The sequence below is a fragment of the Salvelinus fontinalis genome, chromosome 3 (genome assembly GCF_029448725.1).
Source record: "Salvelinus fontinalis isolate EN_2023a chromosome 3, ASM2944872v1, whole genome shotgun sequence".
Taxonomy (NCBI): domain Eukaryota; kingdom Metazoa; phylum Chordata; class Actinopteri; order Salmoniformes; family Salmonidae; genus Salvelinus; species Salvelinus fontinalis.
Window position 1 is genome coordinate 51,204,568 of NC_074667.1, and position 9,890 is coordinate 51,214,457.

Here is a 9,890-nt window from a genome sequence, read left to right on the forward strand (position 1 = left end):
TATCGCTGTGCACTGTTGTCTGGAAGAAGGTCAGAAAGACCCCCGCCTCATTATATAGCCAATTTTTTTCCAGTTTCCATGGTGATCACAGACTCCAAACTTTGATGTCATCCTTGTCACACAGACCGACAGCATGTGAGCTATCATCACTATCTTTCTCTTTTCCCCTGCTTTTTTTCATTCTTTTTTCTCATTCCCTCTATACAATCACTCTATTTTCATGTGTTCTGTATTATTTTTCAACACTATAAGCCTGGGTTAAGCTGGAACCATGTTTGGTGGAACCTAAGTGAAATCAAAATGAGTGTATCTGTCACAACTTCCGCCGAAGTTGGTCCCTCTCCTTGTTCGGGCGGTGTTCGGCGGTCGACGTCACCGACCTTCTAGCCATCGCTGATCCATTTTTCATTTTCCTTTGGTTTTGTCTTGTCTCACATCACACCTGGTTTCAATCCCATCATTACATGTTGTGTATTTAACCCTCTGTTTTACCTCATGTCTTTGTCGGTGATTGTTCGTTGTATGTATGGTGCTATGTCTGTTATGGCGTGCGACGGGCTTTATTGACCCACTTTTCTTTATTTTGTATATGTTGGTTTTTGGAGTTTGTGAGCTTTCATTAAATACTCTGTTTATACCAAGTTCTTTCTCCTGCGCCTGACTTCCCTGCCACCAGCACGCACCACATTACAGCATCTGAAGTGCATATTTCCTCAAAAGGTTGGATCCTTCTTGGAGACATGCCAAACTTTGAGGCAATTCAAAAACAAGATTTCACTGATTAATTATCTTATAATCTGGCATGAACAGAAAGTGTCATGATGTTTTCATCATATTGTCAATCAAATGACTTCAAAAAGTAGGCTACCTGCGCAAGTTCGTCCACTCCAAAATAATTCAAGCATTCCAACAGTGCAATGTGTACTCGCGCCATTTAATGAATGGAAAGAGACATATGTTACAAAACACAAAAAAGTGTAATGCCATTTGGAGACTGTCATTGGGTCTACCCTCTTGTAGCCTGAATGAATTGATGTGTCTTGCTGACAAAATTACCTTTTTTGTAGAAAGAAAAGATGGGACACGTGAAAAGGGGTTGAGATACGGGACGTTCTCGGGATGACAAGTGCAGCCACATGGGAATAATATGGGTGAAACCATGACAAAGGGTTGAGGGTGTTCATTTAATAAGCTTTTATTTTAATATTTACCACTGTAGCAGTACAAATAGCCTTTTAAACAAATAGGACAATGGTTCAATTTGCTTTATTTAGAGTTTGATTTTGTTGCATTTAGGGGGACTTATGTCTCATTCAGGGTGTCTGAGACCCCCCTGGGCCCCCTGTAATTTGCACTCTGGTGCGAGGCCTGAGCCTGGGCGGCACCGCTCTGATCGCTCTGCTCTGCTCTGCTCTGCAGCCTAATGGTGTTCTGAGAAGTGCATGGGGCTTTCTCCGTTTCATCTCTTCATATTCCAGAACTGTTAACAGAAGGAATGTTTTACCTGGAAAACAGAGGACAAATGTAGCTGGTTCTTAGGCAAATGTTCAACAACAAAAAAATCCCTCGCGTTCTGAAAACATGTCAGACTGTGCTAGATGCTGGAAAGGATAGCATCTCACTCATTAAAGTGGAAATGCTTAGTTGAAACAATAACAAAGCATCCCCCGACCCTGTTTCTGTAAAAAGCTAAGGGATGGGGCTAGAGACAGAATTATGAATGCAAGGAATGACCATCCATGATATCCAAATTATATTTTTAACCATGTTTTGAGGGTGTATAGTGTGTGTTTACATTTACTTTGTTTACAAACATTAAAGTAAAAAAAGTGTATATTTTGGGTTCTGATGCGGTATGACAGTTGAACTATGCTCATGAGGCATTTATAAATTATATTTTTCAAGAATCAATGGATACATCTAATTTATTTATAAGTAAAAAAAAAAAGAAAAAAAAAAAGAAAGATTGCTCCTTTAAATGAATGTAAACATGTGCTTCTAAGTTCTCTCTTCCTTCTTGGACACTAACATACTACACATCAGAAACCAAGTTTTAAATGCAGTCAAGCCCAAGAAGAGTGCCAAAACTAATCACTCTCATTTCTAAATTCCTATTGTGACAGTCTGTCCATGAATTTGAGGAGGGAGGGCTTGTTACACTGTTACTAACCTGCAACTACAACTGCTTACCTCTTACACAATAAACTGAATGAGTATGGCATGAAGAACACTGTCTGGCCCTTCCCTGACATCTGCCCTATGGGAACTGTTTTGTGATTGCATTCGCAGATAGACTGTGCATTCAATCAACAGCCCGCTTTTAGCTTTCAGGCCACCCTGTTCAACCGCTTGAGGAATACAAGAGATCAATAGGGATAAATGAATTACCATGGTGCCAAATGGAGATTCTGCCTCTGAGTAGCTGTGGAGCTGAAATTACCCTAAAAACAAACAGTAAGCACAAGGCGAGGTATCAACACCAGAGTTACTGCAAGAGATCCCCAACATACTTGAGTAGCCCATGGTGCATAACACATTAAGCAGCCCTGAGATGGAGGAAATACCTACTGCTTTGACTGTATGTAAAAGCACAGCAGGTCTGGGTTGCATGGTCGTCATCATTAAAATACACCAGCACTTGGACATCAATTGACATAATGAGATGCCAGTGGTCCAAACAGAGTCATTCCTTTCTAATGGGAATGTAACTCACAATGTGTCACGATAAGGGATACTTACAGTAGAGAGAGAGAGGGAGAGAGAGAGAGAGAGAAAAAGAGAGAGCCTCTCCCATCCCCTTTTCCATCAGCTGCTGAGGCCCATATAGAACATCTGCTTTATATCTATGGTGAGGCCGGCCTGCCGGGCTGCCTGGGGGCTACATTTACTGCAACACTAATATCACACAGACAACCAATTAATTCCTAAAAAGTACAATCAAAAGAGAAACTAGCCCCACCACTACCAGCACCCTTGCACTTTCCTCCCCTTTCCTACTAACACAAGCAATATTCCAAGCTGCTGTTTTGTTTCCATCACATTTTCCATTAAAACTGACATTTTATCGAAATCAAGCTCTTGGAGCTGTAACTCAGACACGAGCAGAGGAGGTGTGGGGGGGTGTATGTTTTTAAGTGTGGGGGGGTCTATGTTCATGTGTGTTTGTGTTCGCTTGCATGTGTGTGTGCCTCCGCCCTGAGGCACATAAAAGTCTTCTCGTGGTGATTAGGGAGAGTGTCATTATTTGTAGCCATCAGTGAGACGTCAAAGGACATAAGTCCCCCAATTACAAATGTAGGATCTTAATTTGACCTACAATACCCATCAAAACTTTGGACACACCTACTAATTCCAGGGTTTTTCTTCAGTTTTACTCTTTTCTACATTGTAGAATAATAGTGAAGACATCAAAACTATGAAATAACACACATGTAATCATGTAGTAACCAAAAAAGTGTTAACCTGTCTAGGATCAGCGTGGCGCTAGCGGCACCCCCCCCCCCCCCCCACTGAAAAACCAGTGCCGCGAAATTCAAAAAAAATATTTTTTAAAAATATTTAACTTTCACACATTAAAGTCCAATACAGCTAATGAAAGACACAGATCTTGTGAATCCAGTCAACATTTCCGATTTTTAAAATGTTTTACAGGGAAGACACAATATGTAAAGATGTACATCTATTACCTAAAAACACATTAGCATCATCCACCATCTTTTATTTGTCCACCAACACCAGTAGCCATCACCAATTCGGCTAAACTAAGATATTTATAGCCCCTAACCAACAAAAAAACTCATTAGATGACAGTCTGATAACATATTTATGGTATGGGATAGGTTTTGTTAGAAAAAAGTGCATATTTCAGGTAGATGGCATAGTTTACAATTGCACCCACCATCACAAATGGACTAGAATAATTACAATGAGCAACGTGTTTACCTAACTACTAATCATCAAACATTTCGTAAAAATACACAGCATACACGAATCGAAAGACACAGATCCTGTGAATACAGACAATATTTCAGATTTTCTAAGTGTCTTACAGCGAAAACACAATAAATCGTTATATTAGCTTAGCACATAGCAATTAGCAGCCCAGCATTGATTCTAGCCAAAGTGAGCGATAAAAGTCAACATCGCCAAAAGATATTAATTTTTTCACTAACCTTCTCAGAATTCTTCCGATGACACTCCTGTAACATCACATTACAACATGCATATACAGTTTGATCGAAAATGTTTATATTTAGCCACCAAAATCATGGTTAGACAATGTGAAATGTAGACAGGCTGGTCAGAAAATGTCCTTGCGCCACTTAGACAGTGATCTACTCTTATACATAAATACTCATAAACGTGACTAAAAAATATAGGGTGGACAGGGATTGATAGACAATTTAATTCTTAATACAATTGCGTTATTACATTTTTTAATTTATCCTTACTTTTCAATACAGTTTGCGCCAAGCGAAGCTACGTCAAAAAACATGGCGTCCTAAGCCACTAAAATGTTTCGACAGAAACACGATTTATCATAATAAAAATGTCCTACCTTGAGCTGTTCTTCCATCAGTATCTTGGGCAAAGGATCCTTTCTTGGGAGAAATCGTCTTTTGGTGGAAAGCTGTCCTCTTGCCATGTGGAAATGTCAACTGCGTTCGGGATGAACTGAAAAGCGTGCCCAACTTTTCACATCGTTGCAAAAATAAATGTCCCAAAATCGCACTAAACGGATATAAATTGCTATAAAACGCTTTAAATTAACTACCTTATGATGTTTTTAACTCCTATAACGAGTGAAAAGATGACCGGAGAAATATAACAGGCTAAACTAACGCTTGGAACAGGTGCGCGCCGGGGTCCTCTAGGCTCATGACGCAGCTCCCAAAGAATGACTAGCTTCAGGGTTTTTTGATTTGTAGGGCCTGTGAACGCGCAATCGACCCCGTTGGAATCGTCATCACGTAAAGGCATCCAGGGGAAGACGTAAGAAGTGTCCGTATAGTCATAGCAACGACAGTGCCCTTTTAAATGACTTCAGAAGAGTGGCCAACATTTCTCAAATCTGACTCCATGTCAGGGAAATTGCTGTAGAATGGGCTCTGTTCCACTTAGAGACAAAATTTCAACTCCTATAGAAACTATAGACTGTTTTCTATCCAATAATAATAATAATATGCATATTGTACGATCAAGGATTTTGTGGGAAGCCGTTTAAAAAATTAGCCACATTAGCATAAATAGTCTAAACAGCGCCCCCATCCCCAACAGGTTAAACAAATCAAACTGGTTGAGGGAAAACTCTTGGCATTCTCTCAACCAGCTTCATGAGGTAGTCACCTGGAATGCATTTCAATTAACAGTTGTGCCTTGTTAAAAGTTACATTGTGGATGTTCTGTCCTTCTTATTGCATTTGAGCCAATCAGTTGAGTTGTGTGTGACAAAGTAGATGTGGTATACAGAAGATAGCTCTATTTGGTAAATGACCAAGTCCATATTATGGCAAAAACAGCTCAAATAAGCAAAGAGAAATAACAGTCCATCATTACTTTAGCCTGTCTAGGATCAGCGTGCCGCTAGCGGCACACCCCCCCCCCCCCCACTGAAAAACCAGTGCCGCGAAATTCAAAAACAATATTTTTTTTAAATATTTAACTTTCACACATTAAAGTCCAATACAGCTAATGAAAGACACAGATCTTGTGAATCCAGTCAACATGTCCGATTTTTAAAATGTTTTACAGGGAAGACACAATATGTAAAGATGTACATCTATTACCTAAAAACACATTAGCATAATCCACCATCTTTTATTTGTCCACCAACACCAGTAGCCATCACCAATTCGGCTAAACTAAGATATTTATAGCCCCTAACCAACAAAAAAACTCATCAGATGACAGTCTGATAACATATTTATGGTATGGGATAGGTTTTGTTAGAAAAAAGTGCATATTTCAGGTAGATGGCATAGGTTACAATTGCACCCACCGTCACAAATGGAATAGAAAAACTACTTAGAGCAACGTGTTTACCTACTTACTAATCATCAAACATTTCGTAAAAATACACAGCATACACGAATCGAAAGACACAGATCCTGTGAATACAGACAATATTTCAGATTTTCTAAGTGTCTTACAGCGAAAACACAATAAATCGTTATATTAGCATAGCACATAGCACATAGCAGCCCAGCATTGATTCTAGCCAAAGTGAGCGATAACGTCAACATCGCCAAAAATATATTAATTTTTTCACTAACCTTCTCAGAATTCTTCAGATGACACTCCTGTAACATCATATTACACAATCCATATAGAGTTTGATCGAAAACGTTTATATTTAGCCACCAAAATCATGGTTAGACAATGTGAAATGTAGCTCAGCTGGTCAGAAAATGTCCTTGCGCCACTTAGACAGTGATCTACTCTTATACATAAATACTCATAAACGTGACTAAAAAATATAGGGTGGACAGGGATTGATAGACAATTTAATTCTTAATACAATTGCGGAATTACATTTTTTAATTTATCCTTACTTTTCAATACAGTTTGCGCCAAGCGAAGCTACGTCAAAAAACATGGCGTCCTAAGCCACTAAAATGTTTCGACAGAAACACGATTTATCATAATAAAAATGTCCTACTTTGAGCTGTTCTTCCATCAGTATCTTGGGCAAAGGATCCTTTCTTGGGAGTAATCGTCTTTTGGTGGAAAGCTGTCCTCTTGCCATGTGGAAATGCAAACTGCGTTCGGGATGAACTGAAAAGCGTGCCCAGCTATTCACATCGTTTCAAAAATAAATGTCCCAAAATCGCACTAAACGGATATAAATTGCTATAAAACGCTTTAAATTAACTACCTTATGATGTTTTTAACTCCTATAACGAGTGAAAAGATGACCGGAGAAATATAACAGGCTAAACTAACGCTTGGAACAGGAGCGGGTCGGTGTCCTCCACGCGCGTTACGCACCAAGAAAAGACTTGCTAGCTACAGGGTTTTTTAATTTATAGGGCCTGTGAACGCGCAATCGACCCCATTGGAATCGTCATCACGTAAAGGCATCCAGGAGAAGACGTAAGAAGTGTCCGTATAGTCATAGCAATAACAGTGCCCTTTTAACTGACTTCAGAACAGTGGCCAACATTTCTGAAATCTGACTCCATGTCAGGGAAATTGCTGTAGAATGGGCTCTGTTCCACTTAGAGACAAAATTTCAACTCCTATAGAAACTATAGACTGTTTTCTATCCAATAATAATAATAATATGCATATTGTACGATCAAGGATTTTGTGGGAAGCCGTTTCAAAAATTACCCAATTAGCATAAATAGTCTCAACAGCGCCCCCATCCTCAACAGGTTAAAACATGATGGTCAGTCAATCTGGAAAATTCAAGTGCAGTCTCAAAAAACATCAAGTGCTATGATGAAACTAGCTCTCATGAGGACTGCCACAGGAAAGGAAGACCCAGAGTTACCTCTGCTGCAGAGGATAAGTTCATTAGAGTTACCAGCCTCAGATATTGCATCCCAAATAAATGCTTCACAGAGTTCAAGTAACAGACATATCTCAACATCAACTGTTCAGAGGAGACTGCGTGAATCAGGCCTTCATTGTCGAATTTCTGCAAAGAAACCACTACTAAAGGACACCAATAATAAGAAGACACTTGTTGTTTTGCTTGGGCCAAAAAACACAAGCAATGGACAATGAACACTGGTCTCAGGAGTCTAAATTTAAGATGGCTTGGTTCTAACCACCGTGCCTTTGCAAAGTAGGTGTCCTGACTCTCTGAGGTCATTAAAGATCCCATGGCACTTATCGTAAGAGTAGGGGTGTTAACCCCGGTGTCCTGGCTAAATTCCCAATCTGGCCCTCAAACCATCATGGTCACCTAATAATCACCAGTTTACAGTTTACAATTGGCTCATTCATCCCCCTCCTCTCCCCTGTAACTATTCCCCAGGTCGTTGCTGCAAATGAGAACGTGTTCTCAGTCAACTTACCTGGTAAAATAACGGTAAAATAAAAATAATAAAAAAAAAAAAAACGGATGAACTGTGTGGTTCCCACTGTAAAGCATGGAGGAGGAGGAGGTGTGATGGTGTGGGGGTGCTTTGCTGGTGACAATGTGTGTGATTTATTTAGAATTCAAGGCACACTTAACCAGCATGGCTACCACAGCATTCTGCAGCGATACGCCATGCCATCTGGTTTGTGCTTAGTGGGACTATAATTTGTTTTTCAACAGGACAATGACCCAACACACCTCCAGGCTGTGTAAGGGCTATTTGACCAAGAAGGAGAATGATGGAGTGTTGCATCAGATAACCTGGCTTCCACAATCACCCGACCTCAAACCAATTGAGATGGTTTGGGATGAGTTGAACCGCAGAGTGAAGGAAAAGCAGCCAACAAGTGCTCAGCATATGTGGGAACCCCTTAAAGACTGTTGGAAAGCATTCTAGGTGAAGCTGAGTGAGAGAATGCCAATGAGTGTGCAAAGCTGTCATCGAGGAAAAGGGTGGCTACTTTGAAGAATCAAAAAAAAAAAAATACATTTGGATTTCTTTAACACTTTTTTGGTTACTATATGATTCCGTATGTGTTATTTCATAGTTTTGATGTCTTCACTATTATTCTACAATGTAGAAAATAGTAAAAAATAAAGAAAAACCGTTGAATGAGTAGGTGTGTCCAAACTTTTGACTGGTACTGTATATTGTCACAGCAAAATAATAATAATAATTCACTGTATCACAATTCCAGTGGGTCAGAAGTTTACATACACTAAGTTGACTATGCCTTTAAACAACTTGAAAAATTCCAGAAAATTATGTCATGGCTTTAGAAGCTTCTGATAGGCTAATTGACATAATTTGAGTCAATTGGAGGTTTATCTGTGGGTGTATTTCAAGGCCTACCTTCAAACTCAGTGCCTCCTTGCTTGATATCATGGGAAAATCAAAAGAAATCAGCCAAGACCTCCACAAGTCTCTACAAAAAATTGTAGACCTCCACAAGTCTGGTTCATCATTAGGAGCAATTTCCAAATGCCTGAAGGTACCACTTTCATCTGTACAAACAATAGTACGCAAGTATAAACACAATGGGACCACGCAGCCGTCATACCGCTCAGGAAGGAGATGGGTTCTGTTTCCTAGAGATGAATGTACTTTGGTACGAAAAGTGCAAATCAATCCCAGAACAACAGCAAAGGACCTTGTGAAGATGCTGGAGGAAACAGGTACAAAAATATCTATATCCACAGTAAAACGAGTCCTATATCGACATAACCTGAAAGGCCGCTCAGCAAGGAAGAAACCACTGCTCCAAAACCGCCATAAAAATTCCAGACTACGGTTTGCAACTGCACATGGGGACAAAGATCATACTTTTTGGAGTAAATGTCCTCTGGTCTGATGAAACAAAAATAGAACTGTTTGGCCATAATGACCATTGTTATGTTTGGAGGAAAAGGGTGGAGGCTTGCAAGCCGAAGAGCACCATCCCAACCGTGAAGCACGGGGGTGGCAGCATCATGTTGTGGGGGTGCTTTGCTGCAGGAGGGACTGGTGCACTTCACAAAACAGATGGCATCATGAGGGAGGAAAATTATTTGGATATATTGAATCAACATCTCAAGACATCAGTCAGGAAGTTAAAGCTTTAAAGCTTGGTCGCAAATGGATCTTCCAAATGGACAATGACCTCAAGCATACTTCCAAAGTTGTGGCAAAATGGCTTAAGGACAACAAAGTCAAGGTATTGGAGTGGCCATCACAAAGCCCTGACCTCAATCCTATAGAAAATGTTTGGTCAGAACTGAAAAAGCGTGTGCGAGCAAGGAGGCCTACAAACTTGACTCAGTT

General features: G+C 40.0%; 1 protein-coding gene and 1 long non-coding RNA gene across 5 annotated transcripts in view; both read right to left on the reverse strand.

Annotated features, from left to right (window-relative positions):
• LOC129851070 (cadherin-4-like) overlaps positions 1–9,890 on the reverse strand; it is a 450,252-nt gene that overhangs the window by 283,365 nt on the left and 156,997 nt on the right. The gene's annotated exons all lie outside the window — the stretch shown is intronic.
• LOC129851073 (uncharacterized) lies at positions 1,180–3,447 on the reverse strand. The gene is made up of 2 exons (XR_008758933.1): positions 2,389–3,447; positions 1,180–1,504 (listed from the first exon to the last, which is right to left on the reverse strand). It is a non-coding gene; the product is annotated as an uncharacterized LOC129851073 (long non-coding RNA).